Below are 22,039 nucleotides of genomic sequence, written 5' to 3' on the forward strand. Positions count from 1 at the left end.
AAATTCAGATGGTTTATATTTTTAACCAGTCAACATCGGTCAGTACACCATCAACTATCAAGGAAGCTATGCAAGTCTAGTTTTTCAGGTAAAGCTTCCTGTGAAGCAGACTTGAATAATTTCAAGGGAAAAATTGTTCCGGGACCGGGTATCGATCCCGGGACCTCTGGTTGAACATAATAGCGCTCTACAAACTTAGCTACCCAGGAACTCCACCCGACACTGTCTCAATTATTCCCTTTATATCCACACAATTCGAATGGGCTGACAAGACGCCAGAAACCAACATCGAGTGGACACAACTCTGTGTGACTTGGAATTGTGGTTTTCTGTTAACGTACCTCCAGTAACGTATAAGATATTTGGTTTGTTGGTAAAAGAGACGAACTTCAAAATGGAAAATTGTTGGGAAAAGGCGTTTAAAGGTTTAATGATAACTGTACTTCTTTAGATGTTAGTAATAAGTTATTTTGGAGCTAAATGTGCTATATTATTAGTTTTTATATAAAATTATGTCTTAAATTTTCATAATGCTTAGAAGCCTTCAATGTGACTTGGCCACTTTTACCAAGAAACAGACGATATATTATGCAAGTCTTACTTTTTCAGGTAAAGCTCCAGTGAACCAGACTTGATTAATTTCAAGGGAAAAATTGTTCCGTTAACAGAAAACCACAATTCCAAGTCACACAGAGATGTGTGCACTCGATGTGGGTCTCTGGCGTCTTGTCAGCCCATTCGAGTTGTGTGGATATAAATGGAAAAATTGAGACAGTATCGTGTGGAGTTCCTGGGTAGCTAAGTTTGTAGAGCGCTAGTACGTTCAACCAGAGGTCCCGGGATTGATACCCGGCCCCGGAACAATTTTTGCCTTGAAACTATTCATATTAAGGAAACTACCTGAAGATCTACATAATAGAATTTATTTTAGTTACTGAAAAGTATGAAATTAAAATCTAATACTGTATTGTATAAATTATATTTTTTAGTTTTAAGAAAGTCTGGAAATTCATCACTGGTGCAGTGGCATGTGAGCTTGAACCGTCTCCACCTCTAATCAAGACCATGCCATGATACAACTTGTGGACCGAATGACAAGAACAAATGAGTAAAATGATTTGAAATATATCAAAATCAGAAGCAGAGGAAACCGACGAAGACCAATGAAGAGATTGTTGTTAAACTTGTGGATTACGAGTGTCTAGTTAATGTGTTGCGATATTCCTCTCTGACTGTTGTGTTATTCCTCTTGCTCGAAGTCGCCTCTTTCAGACCTATAGGATGAAGAAAAGTTTAACTACTAAGTACTTTCGCGGGAGATGAAGCAAGAACTTGTGTGACCTTTTCCAAGACCTTAGTGGTCATCTGAGCTGTAATGAGTGATGCAGAGGAAAGCGACATTTACTTTCTACGAGATCAAGGAAGGTCACGCCAATTAAGAAAATGGACCGAGCGTCTGTTTCCAGGAATCTGGTCTCGTCTCGATCCCCGACACCAACGCGAGGAGACAAGACAGTGGGGCTGGTGGGCACACTGAAACAAGAATCGTGTGTAGTTCCTCTGCATTAACATCGCTAGGTAAAATAAATAATTATTTTATTATATTTCAGCTTTCCTAGATTTCCACTTAGATTTTTATGCGCTGGAGGCTGTTGAAGATTCCAGTGTTGGAAATTGTGACGCTGGCTGCCTACCCATATCCTTACAAATACGCTCAAAACTATCATTGAAACGCGCCTGGGTAAAACCTCGCATCTGTCCGTGAATCGATTGTGTATTGAGGAAGTAAAGTACATAACTCGGGTGAAAACTTATCGGTCCCTATCCTGAGCAAGATTAATCCAGTCTCTACAATCATATCCCACCTCCCTCAAATCTATTTTAATATCCTCCCAACTACGTCTCGGCCTCCCCAAAGGTATTTTTCCCTCCGGTCTCCCAACTAACACTGCTGTGGTCGTACCAGAAAATCAGTTCCATTCCGAGGCTTATTGTAAGGTTTCGTAACAAGCTGTTTTTTTTTTTACAGTGATGGGTTGTTAGCTCTTCACCAACCCCCAAGCTGGAGGACCACCCCTCATCAATTGTCCGCGACTGCTTATTCAATATATTCGCAGCTACCCTCCATGTCTGGCGGCCGGGTAGCTCAGTTGGTAGAGCAGCTGGCTACGGACTGGAAGATCCGGGGTTCCATCCCAAGTGGTGACGGGATTTTTTTCGTTGCCAAAATTCCAGAACAGCCCCGAGGTTCACTCAGCCTCCTATAAAATTGAGTACCTTATGGCGTGTGACGGAGATACCTTTACCTTTACCTTTACCTTTTCTTTTACCTTCTATATCTGGAGGCCGTCTCCTTATTGCATATCATTTTCTACACAAACAATAACATTCTTTTTTTTTTTTGCACACTCAATTGTAGAATTTAACTTGTGTATTCGTGTCTGGAAGAAAACTTCATTTGCACAAAAATGACTTTGCTCCTTTACCCGAACCCATAAATTTATAGCTTATTTCATTCCGTTCATTAGACACATTTAAAACTTACAGCAAATGGTATATATTGTATATATTTATCCTAATACTATAGACGTTACACGCAAGCATAGGGATTTACTGAAATTCCTTGTCACTTTCTTTCTTTCACATAGTTGCAGGGTAATAGTAATAAATTTCAGCCATTGGAGAGCTGTGTGCTTTCAAGGCCTCAGCTTTGCACTGCAAATTTGGAACACAATTAAGCGTCCCATTTCTATAATTACACCACGTGTAAGGAAAAGGGGTGCAAGTACGGCACAATAAAGATGCATCTACACAGTTCAACTTTACTTTCAACTTTAAGCATTCAAGCAATGCATGCAAGAGAGAACAAAACGCATTCAATTTTCCATGCTTTTTTTTTCACTAAAAATGAGAGTGGATGCGTTAATTGAAGCTACCCATCGCCGGTGAGTATCTTTTGCTTTATTTCCTTCAACAGTAACATGTAGCGAGCAGCTGATTGTTCTAGGAGGCTGCGAATAAAATTTCGTTGGGTGACCTTTTAAGCTAAAAATGACGGCAAGTACGATATATATATCGTTTTCAACTTGATTCTTTCAATATTCTCCCCAGATTTCATGCGTAAACGCATGGAAAATCGAACCGTGTCAATTACGATACGACATGCTACACACAAATCTTTGTGTGAACTACACGTAGGCTACTTATGGGGAACATAATAGTCGAACGATTTCGATATTTTTAAAGTCAAAGAATGCCATGCTGCGCATGCTCGGAGTCGAAGGCTTGATTCATACTATGCTTCGCTTTTCTTTTTGTATGATATACAGAGTGTTTCTAAATTAGACCGACAAACTTTGGGATCGGATAGATAATCTTCTTTCAAACACTTTTCGTTAAGGAACCCATAGGCTCAGACGCTTCGTTTCAATGCAAGAAGGGTTTAACCCTACCACAAATTTGTTTACCCCGTCAGAGCAGTATCATTCTTCGACACGGTTTGTGTATTCCCTGAGCTCTGTATCATGCATTAACGCAATTTGATTACTACCTGTGGTTTATGAAAACCTTGGTGACTCTGAAGAAGATCTTGTAACACGCATTGTCTGCGCAGTAGATGAAATCAGGAATATGCTTGGCGTCTTTGCTAGGGTACGACAAAGAATGGCACGTCGATGCAATGCTTGTCTGGTAGTCAATGGACATGTGTTCCAGCAGTTGTAGTGATGAGACAGTAAAACAATGGATCCATATTGCTAATTTAACACTGAAGTGGGTGTTTTTCCTTTTCATTCGGTTTGTTTTCTTTGTGTTTTTCTGTATGTTTGGGTCAATAAATTGTACCTGTAACATTAATGATTTGTTTATTCACTTTTCACGTAACTAATTACTTCAGTCCCTTCCTGTAAGATTGAACAATGTAATGACATAAACCCCTCTTGCTCTGAAAGAAACTGTCGCAGCCCATGGATTCCTTAACAAAAACTGATCCATATACCTTAATGTCGTCTATCATCTGATATCTTTTTCTGCCCCAAACTCTCCTCCCGTTCACCATTCCTTCCAGTGCATCCTTCAGAAGGCAGTTTCTTCTCAATCGTGACCCAGCCAACTTCTTTTCCTCTTTCTGATCAGTTTCAGCATCATTCTTTCTTCATCCACTTTTTCCAATACAGCTTCGTTTCTTACTCTGTCCATTTCACACGCTCCATCCTTCTCCATATCCACATTTCAAATGCTTCTATTCGCTTCTCTTCACTTCGTCATAATGTCCATGTTTCTGCCCCATACAATGCTACATACCGCACAAAGCACTTCACTAGTCTCTTCCTTAGTTCTTTCTCCAGAGGTCCTTTTTCTATTAAAAGCTTCCTTTGCCATTGCTATTCTCCTTTTGACTTCTTGGCAGCAGCTCATGTTACTGTTTATAGTACACTCAAAGTATTTGAATAATAACACTGATAAACAAGTGGTAGATATCTGAAGTGATGTTTACTGTTTCTAATGTAGTTTTTCATGCTGATTTCAAATCTGAAAACTGTTTTGCTCTATCACGTCAGGTTTTGAAGTTACCGACGAAATTTGATTTTTACATGGAACGCAGTCGAATTTCTTTGTCTTTTTCGTTATTCTTAATGCAGTGCTGAAAATTTCGTCGTTTGTGTTCTGTTGCATTAATATACTTTCATTTGTATCTTTTTTACTTATTTTCATTGACAATGACAGTGGATGGTGGATATTACGGCACCCATAGGTTGTAGAAATTCACCAGAAGTGTTTTGCTACGTGTGCGGCTATGTAATAGACAAATCGCATCGGAAGACTTTTACGCCGTTTGCGAAGAAAGCATATGAACTATACTTTGATTCGAAGGTGGATAGTAGTAAAGTCGTAGGCACCACAATTCATCTGTTCGACCTGTGCATGCAACTTGCGCAGTTGGTTAAGTAAGGAAAAGAAGAACAACCATCTGGTATAAGGATATGGCGTGAATGAAGCACCCACATCACAGACTGTTATTTCTGTTTGGCAAACGTCACTTCTCCTCCAAAACTCGTGCATCTGTAAAGTAACCTGACGTTTCTTCAGTTTCTAAACCAATTCTATATGATCCCGTCACTTTTCCAATTGCAACAGCATCTGCAGAATACACAGTTATTGAAGAAACGCAAGAAGAATGTTCTCTTTCATCTCCTGCCAACGACTCAGACTCTGATTACTACCAACCTGGAGAAGATATTCATTTGATGAATAATGTTAAACTCATACGGGATCATGCGAACTCATACGGGACCTGGCACTAACGAAAGGTCAAGCTGAACTGCTCGGTACGTCTTAAAGAATTTAATTTCCTTGCACAATGAATTCACAGTTTCGGCACAGACACAAAGAACTTGTGAAGTTCTTTGCAATGAGTGACACTATTTGCTACTCCGCGGACATTCAAGGTTTTATGTCAAGTCTCGGGGTGGAACACAGCATTGAAGCATGGCGACTGTTCATAGACTCATATAGGACAAGTTTGAAGGCAGTATTATTACACAATGGAAACAGAAATGCTTCAATACCGGTTGCATATTCTACGCACCTGAAAGGGACGTACGATACCATATCTCTACTTCTTAAAAAAATACGCTATCGCAAGTACAATTGGCGTATCTGTGGTGATTTAGAAATTATCACAATTCTCATGGGAATGCAGACAGGGTACACCAAGTACTGCTACTTCATCTGCGTGTGGGACAGCAGAGACAGAAAGAACCACTATATAAAGAAAAATTGGCCAGTCAGAGATAGAATGCAGACAGGAAATAAAATCGTCCTTCGTGTGCTATTGGTTGAGCATGACAAAGTTATTATGCCACAGCTTCATATAAAGCTGGAGCTCACGAAGACTTTCATGAAGGCACTAGACAATGACTCAGATGCTTTTGGGTGCTTGTGTAACAAGTTTCCGAAGTTGAGTGACGCGAAAGTGAAAGAAGGTGTGTTCATAGGTCCACAAATAAGGAAGATCATTGCTGACAGCCACTTCCAAGACTTACTGGATGATACTCAAAGAGATGCACGGGTGGCATTGAAGTCAATCGTAGCCAATTTCCTTGCAAATAATAAATCGACTGACTATGTGAATGTTGTGCATAAGTGCATCAGTGCGTACAGACAGCTAGGTTGCAACACGTCCCTCAAAATGCATCTCCTCGACTCACATCTTGATTTCTTCCCCGAGAACCTAGGTTTAGTCAGCGACGAACAAGATGAATATTTTCATTAAGACATCTCGGTGATGGAGTCACGCTATCAGGGTCGAGGGACGTGCAGCGATGTTGGCTGACTACTGCTGGACGCTTGAGTGCGACATGACAAATGCTCAGCACAAATGAAGTATATTCTATATATGTACATATGTATTTTACATGTGTATTATGCCTTCAACTATGTTATTATTATAATTATGTGCCATGTGACACATTTGCATCGTTTTCTTAGCTAAAGCCAAGTTCATTATTACTCCATGTAGCAATAAATGCTCTACTGAAATTCCTGTCTGTGAGTTCTTAAACATAATGGTTGATGTATATCTCAAGAACGGTGGGTAATAGATACAAATGGTTTATATATTCGGAATCACCATGTTCCAGTTGTCTTAGAACGCTTGTTGGATACCAAGATATCCACCGAAAGTGTTATTTTGTTATTCAGTGTAATTTATTTTATTTATTTTTTATTTTTATTTATTTATATTTAATGTGCTGTACAACAGCCAGTGGCCAATTACAGTTCAGCACAAATATAACAAAGACATAAAACATAAAACAAAAATAATTATTACAAATAATAATAATAATAATAATAATAATAATAATAATAATATACTACTAATAATAATAGCAATAATGATAATAGTAATAATAATAATAATAATGATGATAATGTTATTTTATTGAGTTAAGAAATGCTTATAACTTAATACAAATTTAAGATTATTTACAGCACACGTTTTCCGTTATTAAATGTTACGGAGCGCTTATAATAAAAAATTAAGATTATGTGCAGCACACGTTTTCCATTATTAAAAATGTTAAGAAGTGCTTATAATATAAATTCCGTTATTAACTTCACACTACAATCAAATAAGAACCAAAGTTACATACCTAATGCCTTTGTTGTTTTGCTGATAATTAAATTTCATATACTTCTTAAAATAAGCGCAGACAATGTTGTGGTACGTGTTTTAAAAGTGTAAAATTTTAGCCTTAACTGTACCGCCCCTACTTGTCTGTTAAGTTTTTCAGCGGAGATGCCGGAGATGTTCGGCAAGAGAACAGAAGACTATTCCATGAATTTAGCTGTTACCCCGTTATTCGTAAATTAAATATATGGCAATTTTAGAGGTGTAGGCATAATACAATTTTAGCACGCGAAATGGATGTAGTTCTCAATGAAATTATGTTCTATGAATTAAATGAGACTATTTGATTCCCAGTTCTCAAGAAAAAGGCATAAATAGTTGGTGGAACAGCCTCCATATGTTCAATACTATGTGGAATCCTCTATAGGCCTATATGTAGGAAAATATTTTTTATAAGCATCACTCCCTGATGTACTGACTCGTAGGGCCTACATGGGGAAATCGTTCACTCCGCGAAGGGAGTGACAGCAAGAGGGCATGGCTAGAAGTACTTATTTGGAATTGTGGAAGTCACAGCCTATATTTCCGTGCAAATTTCGAGATAACTTTTACGATTTAGCACAGTAGCAGTAGGTCGTGGTTACAAAACTTCATCTCCATCACAACTCTTGTCATCATCTGTCTCCAATCTCATATCGTTAAATGAAAATTTATATTGTGAATGAATTCACAGTGATGTTTGCCGGATCCACTCTTTCTTCTCCTGCTAGTATGAGTATTGTTTCAGAATTCTGATCATCTCATGAGGGTTTATGCTCGAGTTTTACAAATAGCTAAGGAAGATGACGGATCAATTATAATTCATGAGTCTCCTTACTCTAGTCAAAAGGGCTTCTGCGGGCAGCCCAGAATTTCAATAACTATGCAAATGCACGAGAGAAAAGAAGCACAAATCCACCTTGTGAAGCAGGAAGACGAACTCGTCTCTCGGGACATGCATTAATGCCAGAACAGGAATTCAAATGTCACGTGAATATGAAAAGAAGATGGAGAGAGCGATGTGTTATCCAACAGTTGTCTGTTGCACAAGCAGGACATCTTCATCACAGGCCTCCTCTTCTGGTAATTAAGAAATGTCAGACTCTGCATCTCTCTGCGCCACACAGCATTCATGCTGCTTAAGAAACCGAGTTCGAACCAAGGGAGTTGTTGGTTTTCGAAATGTACTACAGGAACATAATTCAGTTTTACTTCAATTATTATTGTGCCTGAGTTTTTTAATGCACTTCACTTCCAATCCCTCTACTAGTAGACTTCCAACCGTCCTCCACACACAGTCAAAGTAGCCTTATGGTCATAATAAACAGTACTGAGTTACCAGTGAGTATAGTATGTTCCAGAAGTATGTTCGCGTTTTCCAGTGACGAAAGAACTTTCAATATTGATTCATATTTTCGCACAGGTACTGTCGTCCGTTTGCCTACGTTGCATCCCGGTTTTCCCCACCCGCTTCTGCTCGCCCCTCTGTAAAGGCTAGTGGCTGGGCTGTCTTAGCTCATTTGTGAAAACATTAATAGCCTATCTGTTAGGAATTGGACGTCTACGTAATATTATACAACTGTTTAAAATAACTTAAATAAAAGGGCCTCGTTAAGTAATTAACTGTCACGTGATTTTCCCCCCCCCATTTCTACGACCCTGCGACAAAACCACTCGGACGGACAGTAGATAGCATGTCTGAGTAATTTTATGTTTTCGGATCGGGCAGAAGTGAAGATTGAATTTACAGTACGTAACATGAGTTACTAGTACGAAGGACAAAACTTGCAATTTAAATTAGGTACAATAGTCTATAGTGCGATAATATGCACAAAATAACTGAAGCCTGTATCGAAGTAAACGGCCACCATTTTAAAAAATGTTTAAATATCCATATTATAATTATTTTTCAATTTAACTTCATTCTCTATATTGTATGCTAATGTGCTGTAGACAGTATAAAATATTCTGCATAATGAATACGTCCGAATGGACAGCTCAATTCGTGAGTAAAAACACTTATTGTTAATACAGCATTGTATTTTGATTGAACAAAAATCTAATGAAAATTATCAAACTCAAAAGTGTGATATTTCCTAGTTTACGTAAATGGATCAACTACTTTTCTTCCCTCCCATACCTAGTAAAGTGATCTGTTTGTATTTTACGCCAGTATAATCGAACTCCAGTCGTGGAAGGGGGTAGTAAAGAGTGTTTCCGATTCTCAACCGTTAATCCAAAGGTATACCAGGTTAATATTAGAAATGTTAGTAAAAATAGAATGATGTCCCTGTACATCATGATGGTAATCCATAAGGACCGTATTCTGTTCCCGAGCGTACGGAGATACAGTAAGTTCAGTTGTTCATAGACTATATTGCCGTTACATGTTGGTGCTTGGCATAGGTAGGTCTACTGTGAGAGAACATTTGCATCTCGTTTGTTCTGCTGTTGACGTTCTGGTGATGATTCAAAACTTCGCCTTGGAGACTGTTGAAAATGCGTTGTAGTGATTAAGATTGATGCTACGATGACGTTTCCTACATTTTAACTTATTTGTTCATATTGATTTTCTTTTTACTGGTACTGGTAGAGTTAAGGCCATAAGGCCCTCAATTGCACTCAATTAGTATAAAAATACAAAGCAAATATAAATGGACATTAATGCAGAAAGCAATGTAAGTAGTAGTAGTGGTAGTGGTAGTGGTAGTGGTAGTGGTAGGCAAAATGCCTTTTTTAAACTGAGTGTATGTATGAAAGACCTATTAGAGGTAAACACGTTTTGACACATTTGGGGACGATAGGCCCAATTTTTAGTTTGGCGTTTTTGCTTATTTTAGCTCCAGTTGCCTATTTGAAGGTTAAATGCCATTTTTGTAGCTTTTTTATGTCGTTATTGTACACTTTCTATATTTTTAATGCATTTAAAATAAATCACACATAAATTATATCAAAAAACAAAAAAGAACGGTTGTACAAATTAAAAATATAAATTCACCTCACACAAATATTTGCTGATAATCTTATTTTCCAGCAATACATAAGTCGTAAACTTTTCTCCTTACCTATTCCATCTTTTATGTCACTTAACAAAAATGTTTGAACAGTATAACCCTCAATGCTCAGGTCGCTTCGTGATTTACCAGTGAAAGAAAGGGGTTGAGGGAAGTATTAGAAGCAAGTCTCCAGGTCCCGTTACTGTTGTCGCTTGCACGCACAAGTCACGCGTACTTTGAAGTCTCTAAGCCCTTCTCACATCCCTCTTTTTCGGATAGTACACAGTCGGTTTTTCCCGATCTCTGAAAAAAAGTAGTGACAGTTCTTCTGAAATAAGTTGTTTTAAGTTTGCTCCAGTCACTTCAGTAGACGCAGAAAAATCTTTTTTCCACAATGAAAAACGTTCTCTCTCACAGTCGGCTGGCTCATTATGACAGTTGACAACTTAAAAAAGAAAGCATCTTGTGACATGTAACCAAGGGAAGTGAGTACCGTACGGGATAGTTTATTAAGTATTTGTCTATTTTTTGTCTGTTTGCATGAATTATAAATGTCTGTTCACTATTTTTAGTGCCTATATGCCTGCCTATTTTAACCAAAATAAATGCCTAAACATCCGAGCTATAATAATAATAATAATAATAATAATAATCATAATAATAATAATAATAATAATAATAATAATAATAATATTAATACGAGCAAAATATAGATGTGTTTAGTTACACGTAAGTTTAATTCTAAAGAGTTAAACAAATATAATTTAGTATTAAATAAGAGAATTTGGATCGAAGGAATGATTAATATAATGAAGGAAAATGTATATATTAAAAATAAATATTCTACAAAACTAATATTTGAGAAACATCATATTCTAGAGACGAAAAGTAGTCTTTCTGACAAACGGCTTTTGAAAATAGTCAATATCTGACAGTCGTTTACATTATGTACACTAAAATACTCTATTTTCACATCTCACTATTACATTATAATAAACAATGAAGTCTTTTTAGTGGGTTATTTTACGAGGATTTATCAATTCTTGTAGTTATCTAGCATCTGAATGATATGAAGGTGATATGCTGACGAAATGAGTTCAGGAATATGGAGAGCTGCGTTAGATAGAGAAGTCCCGTTACGTAAACCACATGGTACCTCAGTTCTGATTGCTTAATCCTTCACTCTGGTTGAGACTTGTGGACATGAGGCTAAATGCAGCTGGTCGGCCTTGGTCCTTTATGGGCTGTCGCGCCAATAATTTAATTTTTATGGGACATATTCTTCGTCTCCTCTGTTCTTCGTCGGTAGCCATAATTAGTACTGACTACGAACAGTGACTCCCTTGTTTCAGATCATAATATAGTGAACGCTCGAAGTGCCAAGTCAGCATTGCTTACGCTGTGTGTTCTTGTGTTACAGGCTGTGGTGTAAAGCACAGGTAGAGGGTCAACTCTGCACCAAGTGAAAGGTATGATTGACGCCAGTCCGTCTGTTCTTATTCTACCTGTTGGCTTGTCTTACTTTTGTTGCTGCATGGTTTCCCTTTCAAAACCATAGAAACGAGTTCTATAATACGTCTAGAATGGTTATGATGTAATTTGATTAGGATTATCAAATTTTGAGCTTCGGTGTGAATGTACTTATTTCTCCCTTGTTTTTGTTTTTGCTTGTTTGCTTTTTTTCCGCAACTCGCATACGAAATGAAGCACAATCCACTTTCATTCTGACCTGACAATTCCACTCGCTTATACAGAACTGCAATGCACTCAGCTAAAAGTCTTTTATGTACACTATGGCCAGAAATTTTGACACCGTCTTTCAAAAGATACGTTGCTGTTGTTTAAACTGTCCAAAGACAGGTCTGAATCTCAAAAGTGATGCCAAGAAGGCATCACTTATGAGGCAATGAGACCAAGAGATAATGGGGTAGGCTGGCCAGTTCTTTTACCCCCTCCATTGCATACATCGCCGATTAACTACATACTGTAGCAGATAAGATATTATTACTATTATCATTATTATTATTATTATTATTATTATTATTATTATTATTATTATTATTATTATTATTATTATTATTATTATTATTATTATTATTAGACACCGGATTTTAAATGGAATCCTTTTTTTTTTATTTCAATACGAAACATGAAATTATTTAATTACGATGTTCAAAACTATCTTCTACCGACTAAATTATGTGGTTTTGACTTTCCTTTTTACCCTCCTTTTTAGTCCATATTCCCTTTTTTTTTTTCTTTTTAAAAACATATCTTAAATTTGGTCCTTTTTTTGGCAAAATATCGCAAACATTTAGATAATTTTCCTATATTTTTTTTCCTGAGCAAGCGAACATAAATATCGTTCTTCATCTGATTCCAGACATTGAAAAACTAATAAAGTGTGCTGATTTAGAGTTCAGGTTAAAAAGAAAATTTTCACCTCTGGTTTCAGTTGACGTTTAGCGTTCATTTTCTGTTTATAAAGACATTCTGCATTCAAAGAGGCAGAATCATATTGAAACATATTGAAATGCTGAATGTGATAAAATAAAACACTTTCCTTATGTTGTGAACCGATAAATATAAGCTTGTGTATGCTATGTGTTTCCATGAATGTGCTGAAGTGTTGTTTTCAATTAAAATAGCACCCTTTGAAGGAGTAGTATAGTTCTTTTTGAAGTTCTTTTTTGATTATATCAAATACAACACTTTTCTTATGTTGTGGAGAGATAAATGTGAGATTGTGTATGCTATGTGTATCCATGAATGTGCTGAAGTGTGTTTTGGGGAGTAATATAGTCCTTTATCAAGTCCTTTCTTTGGCTATAACTTCTCCTTTTTTTGTCCTTTTTGATGAGAAATTTTCCCTTAAAAATCCGGTCTCTAATTATTATTATTATTGTTGTTGTTGTTGTTGTTATTATTATTATTATTATTATTATTACTATTATTATTATTTGCAGATGAAAGAGTGTCTATAGCAGAGTAGGCTAGTCGTTTAAATTTTGGCTATGTTAAAACTTGTTTGTTCGAATATAATTTATCTGTAAGTTTCTTTCTTTATTACTTTTTCATAATAATGAGGCCTAATATAAAGGGAGGTTAAATTTTTATGTTGCAAAAAATCCACTTGGATATTTCGGTGATAATGCACGTTTTCGACATTCCTGATATTGAAAAAAATGTTTTTCTCTATTCTGTCTGTCTACAACGATTTCTCCTAGTAATTGGTCGGATGTTGTTCATATTTAATACCTACAAGTGAATTTATTGAAGAATTACGGAATAAAAAATTATATTTTGGTAATAAATTAATCGATCCTTATTTCGAAGAAGAAGCACACAATTGCGATTCAATCCAAATTAAATCTCGCATAATAGTGACGTCGTTGCAATCTTAGTGTTCAGCTTTTGCTCTCTCCTGCCACTTGATTGCAAAGGTAGTGAAAACCTTTATTAAAGATTGTAGGTCACTAGTTGTAAACCGTCTGTTCATTGAAGAATTATCAGCCGTTATTTGTAAAGCTTATCTTAATAAGCATAGACGAGTTCACAGAGAAGCAAATTCTTTGAAAGGTTCCATTGGAAAGAAAGTAATAATAACAGAGTGTTATTATAAACTAGTGTCTACTAATATTCTGTATGTATTTTAGTAAGCATGTTGCTTCCAATTACCGACTTTCGTAAATATAAATTTAACATTAAAAGTAATTACACTAGCTATTCTAGTGGGCCTAATTTTTTTTATGTAAATTTGCTCTAAGTTAATTACATACATTTACAAAAACCGTACATTTACAAATGAAATCAAATATCCTAATTTTGGGAATACAAAATGTTTTTTGTGTGCGATCTGAAAAATGAATTTTATATTTTTATTTTAGGTGTATAGTAAATTATACAGAGTGAACAATATGTATGGAATATTGCTAATAACTTTTTAAATTTAAATTTTACAAAAAAAGGAAGTTTTATAGAAAAGCTGTCGGAGATAAACCATACAATATGATATGAGTATTCGAAAAAAGTTATTCAGGAATACAGGGCGGGACACTAAACTTTATTTTTTAAATGGCACTCTGTATTAAAATTTACATATTCTGAATCTCCATTAAGTTTTACGCATGAATGCGTAGAAATTTTACCCATTCACTCGTTTCGTGTCTTTTAACTGCGTCTTGTAAAGTTGTTTCAAGAATTTCAAACTTGAGACAAATAAGTATGTAAAATCATGTCGAGTAGGCCATAAAACTAACAAAAGACTTTCACTAACCAAACTTGACGAAACATACTCAAAATAAAAACCATTCACAGCCAAACAATCTTCCATTCTATCACGGAAATAGTCCATTGTCTTTTTCATAGTTACTTTACTGATCTGTTCCATGTCATATCTACAATTTGACTATCTCCGTGATAGATTAGGATTTAGTTTGGCTGTAAATGGTTCTGATTTTAGAACATTTAACCTAATTACCCTAAGAAAGAAGATAAAGATTTAAAGAAATTGCACAAATTGAAAATCGTTTATAAATTTCATTTGAAACCTTTTAGTTGGTTGTTAAAAAAAGTTCATGTAGGCACGTCAGCAGTATCTTAAAGTCCAGAATCTGCTAAAATGATGTAATATTTTCTGACAGATTGTTTCGGTGCTCTCTAGACATGAGAACAAAAGCAGTTTCTTGCAGGTGGCTTCGGTTTGTGTACTTAGTTGCGTTGTTTGCTCCCATTGTCTGTCACACGTGTGAAGCAGTTCGTCTTGTATAACTGCTATGTCACGGTTATCTGAAGCTTACGTGATGCAGTTCGTCAAAATCTGCTCATATATTTAAAATTACTGATAACGTGCATGAAGGTATTTTATTCCTTCTTACATCTACGTATTTTTATTCCATTACATTCAATATTTCTGTTACTTTTAACTGAATTATAAAATCTGTTGTAAATAGATCGGAACTTCTCACCTTTTCTCAACAGGCAATCCATCTCACACGATACTATAGTGCGATCGAAAAGTCCCTCCGCAGCTCTGTCAGTTCTAGTACCCTAGAACACAATTCTGTAGAAAGTTGGCACTCTCCCATCCATTCTGGTTTGACAACCTCACACCCCCAGTCCTATGAGCAAATGCTGGGAAACTTCCGGTGCTGGACCCCGGACTCATTTCACCGGCATTATCACTTTCATCTCTTTCAGACGCTAAATAACCTAAGCTGTTGATAAAGCGTCGTAAAATAACCTAGTAAAATAAAATACCCCCAGTCCATCATATACTTAGCGGCCAGTGCTGCCGCTTGAATTCTCTGCCTTGTGGAGTCTCGGCTACACAAGCACTGCGGAGAGACTTCTCGGTCGCATTGTATTTGTCCCATTCTAGTAATATGAAAATTGTTTTGTCATCCAGTTGTTCATCATTTGAATATGATATTAATTTACAATATCTTCATTAGCTATGTCTGTGGGTCAGCGTTAGCGTGCTGGTCCTCAATTCAGGCTGCCCGGGTTCGATACCGATAGATTTTGTGGTGGACAAAGCAGATATTGCAGAATTTTTTTTCTTCGGAGTACTCCTGTTTCCGTCTATCATTCTACCAGCACTATCCATGTTCTCATTTTAACTACTTACTGTCTGCAGTAGTTAAAAATATGCTGCGGCGAAGTCTTGGGGTAGTAGTACCAGTTTTCGATATTGATGTAGGAAGGCCTTGGGGTCTCGGACTCCAGGACTTACCAGGTACACGTCTGAAGATGGGATATGGCTCTGTTAAGGCTGAGACATGACGGCTATCCGGATCACCTGTTGGACATGAATAATAATCATCGCAAATATAGGATGAACAACGGACCAGTTGAAGCCTAAGTGCGAGGATCCGTCCTTGGAAGAGCCAAGCAATATAATTTTTTTACTGATTTCATGGCGGCGGATAGCTCAGTTTGTAAAGCAACTGGCTAAAGAATGGAAGGTCCCAGGTTCAGTCTGCATTAGGACTTTTTCTCAATGCAAAAATTTCCAGAATGGTCCAGGAGTCCACTCAGCCTCCTATCATTTTGAGTAGCCTACCTCCATGCCCTCCACGCGCTTTCATGGCGTGTAAAGGGTTCACTATTATCTTTACGTTTACTTCTTCTAGTCCTGCGTTACGTTCATACATTAATTTTAGTTCTTTCGAGTAGTTGTTTATTTGTATAAATTTCAAAAATCATATTAAAGAAATAACCCCCAAACTTAGCTCAGCATGCTTTGCAATTAGGTCGTTACAACAATTTCTAAACAGCAGTATTTTAAAGACAATATATTTTGCCTATATTCATTCCATTATGTCCTACGAAATAATATTTTGGGGAAATTCTACAGATAGTAAAAATGTATTCTTATTACAGAAAAGAGCCATTATAATAATAGTTGGAGCAAAGGCTAGAGAATCGTGTAGATTACTTTTTAAAAAATTAGAGATTCTGACCTTAACAAATCAGTACATATACTTTTTAATAAATTTCCTCTTATGTAACAAAGAAAATGTTTCAACTAATTCAGGCATACATAGTATAAATACCCGCAGAAAGAATGATTTTCATACGCCATCATAAAATTTATCATGCTATCAAAGGGGAGTACGTTACATGGCGATAAAAATGTTCAATAGTCTTCCTGAAGACATTAATAATCATAGCCAAAACCTGCATTATTTAAGGTAAAACTAAAAAATTACTTAATATCTCACACTTCCTATTCTGTAGGTGAATTCTTGACATTTCACAGTACTATGTAAATATTATAATACTATTAAATGGTAAACATATTACATTGTATAAAATATTATTGTTATTAAGGTATTTCATATTTGCATTTTATATGTTAAACGTAAGAATTGGACATGTTCTTTATTCTGTTCTATAAAGCAAATGTAAGAATATTATGCAACAAATAAATTTATCTGTCTGTCTGTCTGTCTACCTGTCTACCTGAATCTTGAAGTACCGGCTCTAATTATTTTATTCATAAATGGGAACATCTGTAATGGTGATTTTGTACATTTCGTTTTTAGGTTATAGCATCAAATACTTATCCCGCCATATGTTGTTTCTACTTGTAGGCTGTTGTTCCTTCATTTGGTCTACTACAGTATTTATAATTTACAAAAATAGGTTCCTTGTTTATTACTATACAGCTCATTTTGTCAAGACACTCGCGATGCGCAGTAGGGGAACAACGTTTCAGTGGAGGGGGTAGGAGTAGAAGGGAAGGTCGGGCGTGTGTCTACCGAGTTCAAGGCAAAGACTAACCCATTCCCCTATAATTCATAAGTAGGCTCATTCGATCTCGTGCCCAACTCTGTAGGAAGAGTGGGGGAGTGTCTGGACATAATGCATGAGCTGCACCTTATTTTTATTAGTTATTTTCATAATAGAATAGAATCTTGCTAATCCGGCTCTCAGTAATCCGCCCTCTCAATTATTCAGCTCATTCTAGTACATTTCCCATCACTTCCACTGTAATAGTTCTGTGAGGAATTTTCACCAGTTTCATAGTATACAGTATTACTTACACTTTTCATTTCATTCTCTTTTTATTTCATTTATTATATTCCATAGATCTTACATTATCACTGAAGCTTTAAGACGTGGAACAAGTCAACATTTTTACAAGATCACAATTATTTGGCGAGATTAAATGAGACCGAGGATTTGCCATATATCACCTGGCATTCGCCTTACAGTTGGGAATACCTCGAAAAAAACCAACCAGATAATCAGTCCAAACGGGGATCAAACCGGATCAGCAGGGTAGCGAGTCCGCCGACTGAGCTATGTTGATGGCCCTACAAAAAATATACAGTGCATAGCAAGCAGATGATTCAATTTACAGTCTTAAGCAATTATTCATCAGTTGAGCTATAAAATATAACACACAGCAAGTAAATTAATTCAATTTAAAAGCTTAAACAATTCAATCCGTTCAGATATACAAAAATTCATAACACGTCTGCAAATTACTTTAAATTACAAGCATAAACAATTCATCAGTTGAGCTATACAGATTCATATTCAATTTGCAGCATATACAATTCATCTGCCAAGATATACAAACATATGCAATACGTAGTAAACAGATTAATTCAACTTACAAGGATATTTTAGTTGGTTATACAAAATTGTATAATTCATATACTTACTTACAAATGGCTCTTAAGGAACCCGCAGGTTCATTGCCGCCCTCTCATAAGCCCGCCATCGGTCCCTATCCTGTGCAAGATTAATCCAGACTCTATCATCTTATCTCACCTAAATCAGATCCATTTTAATATCTCGGTCTCCCCAAAGGTCTCCCAACTAACACTTTATATGCATTTCTGGATTGGCCCATACGTGTTACATGCCCTGCCCATCTTAAACGTCTGGATTTAATGTTCCTAATTATGTCGGATGAAGAATACAATGCGTGCAGTTCTGCGTTGTGTACCTTTCCCCATTCTCCTATAACTTCATCCCTCTTATCCCCAAATATAAAGTAGATTAATTCAATAATTTACAAGAATAAACAACTCATCGGTTGAGCTTTACAGACTACTATTCAATTTACAACATATACAGTTCATCAGTTAAGCTATTCAAAAATATCCAAATATACATGTAATATATACATATATACATGTAGTAAACAAATTATTCAATTTACAAGCATATTTTAGTTGAGCTATACGAAATTCTACATTTCATATCAAGTGCAATAATTCAATTTACAGGCATAAACAATTCCTCAGTTGTGTAGAAGGTATGAGTGCCTATGTAGAAATTTGGTTAATTCTGTTCTAAATCTTTTCTCATGATCTTTCAATTCTTTAAAATAACTAGGCAGTGCATTGAAGATTGTAATACATGAATAGTGAACTCCTTTTTATAACAGCTTAGACTAACAGAGGTTAGATGTAGATCTGATTTATGTCTTGTATTAAAATTGTGAATGTCTTGATTAGTACTAAATATCGCTTGGTTTTTAATACAAAATATCATTAGGGAAAGAATGTACTCACGTCTCACAAGGTAAGGTCAACATTTTATTTCTTCAAACAATTCAGGAATTTGATGGAGAGCTTTAACTTTTAAACAGACAAGGTTCCGACCTTGTGGACGGGGAAACAAACTCTTTCCTCGTGTTTCCACCCCTCTCTTCCCCAGTTCTGCATCCCTGGTCTACTATATTCCTTTCATATAATCATAAGTGGATATTAATTAAACCGTTGTAATTTTCAACTGAAACTGAAGTTAACAATGCATCACCAATGTAGCACATTATTTTAGTTAGTCACCCTCCTGTTAGTGCCCTTTCTTCCTATTTTCTTCTGCAATTATTTTACTTGTGAAATTATCAAAAGTTAATGAAGCTTCTCTGCCGTATACGTTTATTTCCGTCGTATTTCGGACAGCTCACTTTTTGTCTGAATTGTAATATTATAGAAGATTTTGCAATTAATATATGCTAGATAGAATTTTCCACCTAGCCGGTATTTCACCGGTACGGCCGGAAATTTTGGCGGTCTCAACATCAGACGGTGGCCGGTATCAACCCCTTACCGGCTCTACTTGTACTCAATAATTCTACTTAATGAGTTTGAGAACTTGAGATAACAGCTTTTATCATATATGCTAAAAGGGATGTTTTTTCTATTTCGGGGACATTTTAACCTTTAATCCAGAGCAGCTAAAGGTAATATGCGAATTTTCAAGTATTTTTCGGCCTAAATACTTGATGGTTGTACACCATAAGTGGAAGAAATTTTAAGTATTAGCAAAAAACTAAGGCTGCAACTAGATGAAGATATGCTCTACTAGTGGCTTCTGCAGCAACGTCATTAGACGTTCAAATTATATATATATATTTTTTTTTTCAGATTTATTTTCAATGAAGAATACCAGACATTTTGAAAGTTATTTGATTCCGTAATGATGAAACATACTCCCTCTGAATGACTTTTTTATGCCAAATACTTTTTCTTGAACCTATCCACCTTCAGGTTTTGAGTTTCAACGCGAAAACCCAAGTAACAATGTCAGGACGATCAGTGGGTTTTTCATGAGGGAGTATAAATCAATTGGTCATTCAGGTCATTGTGGATTGTAAGTGAAAGTAAAAAAAAGTGTCAGGTTTTCTAGCTTTCGAACAATAGACATAGCATCTTGATATAGCTGCTGCATGTAGAGCTTGAAATGTAGATGCTAAAATCAATTTATCCTGCTAATAAATCTTGCTGAAATGATCGGGAGACTAAATCATTTTGTTGGCATCTTATTTTTATCAGTAAGTAATACTTTTTGGTCTTTCCTTAGGAACTGCAATTTTTGCGCTCTCTCCAGCCAATACTGAAGAGAATGACGCATATAAATATCTACACCATACCGCCATTAAATATATGAAAAAGACCCAACCCCACATGATTAATAACTATAAAAATATTTGATTTTTAATAACAATATTATTATCTTGCGTAAGTATTGTAGTTATATATACACTATATAGCCGCCACTCAGGAAATTATAGAAATGAAGATCTAATTTAAGATATTCTCTACATCTACTTACATAACCCCAAAACGTTTCACTTTCATATTAAAAATATAGCATTAATATGTATAATATTAATGAAAAATAGTCACATCATGGCATTAACTATAATAATATTTCATTTCTAATGGTAATAGTGTCATCAAACCACCTCAAGTTTTGTAGATTTTAATATCCAATACACAGCTGTACTCAGAAAATTACACACCGCAGAATCAGACCTGTAAATTATTTTTAGCAAGTCTCGAAGTTTTTAATAACCAATTGAATTTGAGTTCTAAATATGTCAGCAATCCTGCCTTCGAGTAATAATCTATTGTTTATTGTAGGCCTAGTGTGTGTTTTGTTTTATGCTAATATGGAATTAGTTCTCAAAACTGACGAAAGGTGGATTTTGGAAAATAGGAAAATTATGTAGGAAAACTAACGCTTCACTGAAAGTTACTATTTTTCTGAAAATCCTTGCATGCCAAGCTTCAAAATGACGGGTCATTCATTAAAATCCGTTTGGCCGTTTTCCCGTAATTTCCATTACTATTGCAAATTATGTATATAGGTGATGAACTGTGCCTTTTAAATATGGATTCTTCCTTTGTGAAAGATGCACATTTGACAAGTTTTATAAAATAGTGTAAATATTTTTAGGATGGGAATGCCTTAGAGAAATCTCTACAAATAAGAATGATAGTGCTATTCCTGCAAGCAGTTTTTCTGTGGAGAGTATATTAAGTATCATGGATATCTTATGGAATAATGGAGGAATCATTTTAGCGTTGAAGTAGTAAAAGCTGAACTTTGTACCGAGGAAAATCTTAAATTTTGCTGTGTATAATTTTATCACTTTATAGCAAAATGAAAAGAAGTTCTTAAGGCTGCGGTATCAAGCTCCAAATACAACATTAAAAAGTGCATTTTGGAACGAAGTAAGATTGTTTCTCAATTTATTATTATTATTATTATAATTCCTCCTAGTTCTCCTTCATGAGCTCCGAGGTCTGACCGGACTTGGAACCTAGTCCAGCTAGATGGAAAGCAACCAGATGACGTACTCTCGTACTCTTGCTGCTGCAGGTGAAAGTGTGGCGCGCTAACGGTGATGCCACCTACATGCATTGAATGTTGCTCAGGTCGAGTTCGCGCCAGAGGACTTACATAATAGTATGGCACAGAGTGTTGCACCCTCCAGGGGTTTCAAAACACTCCAAGTAGAACGGCTTCCATATCTGACGAATCCAAATGCAGTATAAGTTGTGCAGTACTAAGAGGGTTTTGGTACAGATTTTAAAGACGGTTTTTCACTCCTTCCTAA

General features: G+C 36.0%; 1 protein-coding gene across 4 annotated transcripts in view; it reads left to right on the top strand.

Moving 5' to 3' along the window:
- Window positions 1-22,039, top strand: part of LOC138709217 (uro-adherence factor A-like) — a 1,183,483-nt gene that overhangs the window by 327,247 nt on the left and 834,197 nt on the right. For all 4 annotated transcript variants that reach the window (XM_069839807.1, XM_069839810.1, XM_069839808.1 and 1 more), the window contains exon 2: window positions 11,588-11,636. The gene's annotated coding sequence lies outside the window, so the exon portion shown is untranslated. The remainder of the gene's footprint in view (window positions 1-11,587; window positions 11,637-22,039) is intronic.

The sequence above is a fragment of the Periplaneta americana genome, chromosome 11 (genome assembly GCF_040183065.1).
Source record: "Periplaneta americana isolate PAMFEO1 chromosome 11, P.americana_PAMFEO1_priV1, whole genome shotgun sequence".
Taxonomy (NCBI): domain Eukaryota; kingdom Metazoa; phylum Arthropoda; class Insecta; order Blattodea; family Blattidae; genus Periplaneta; species Periplaneta americana.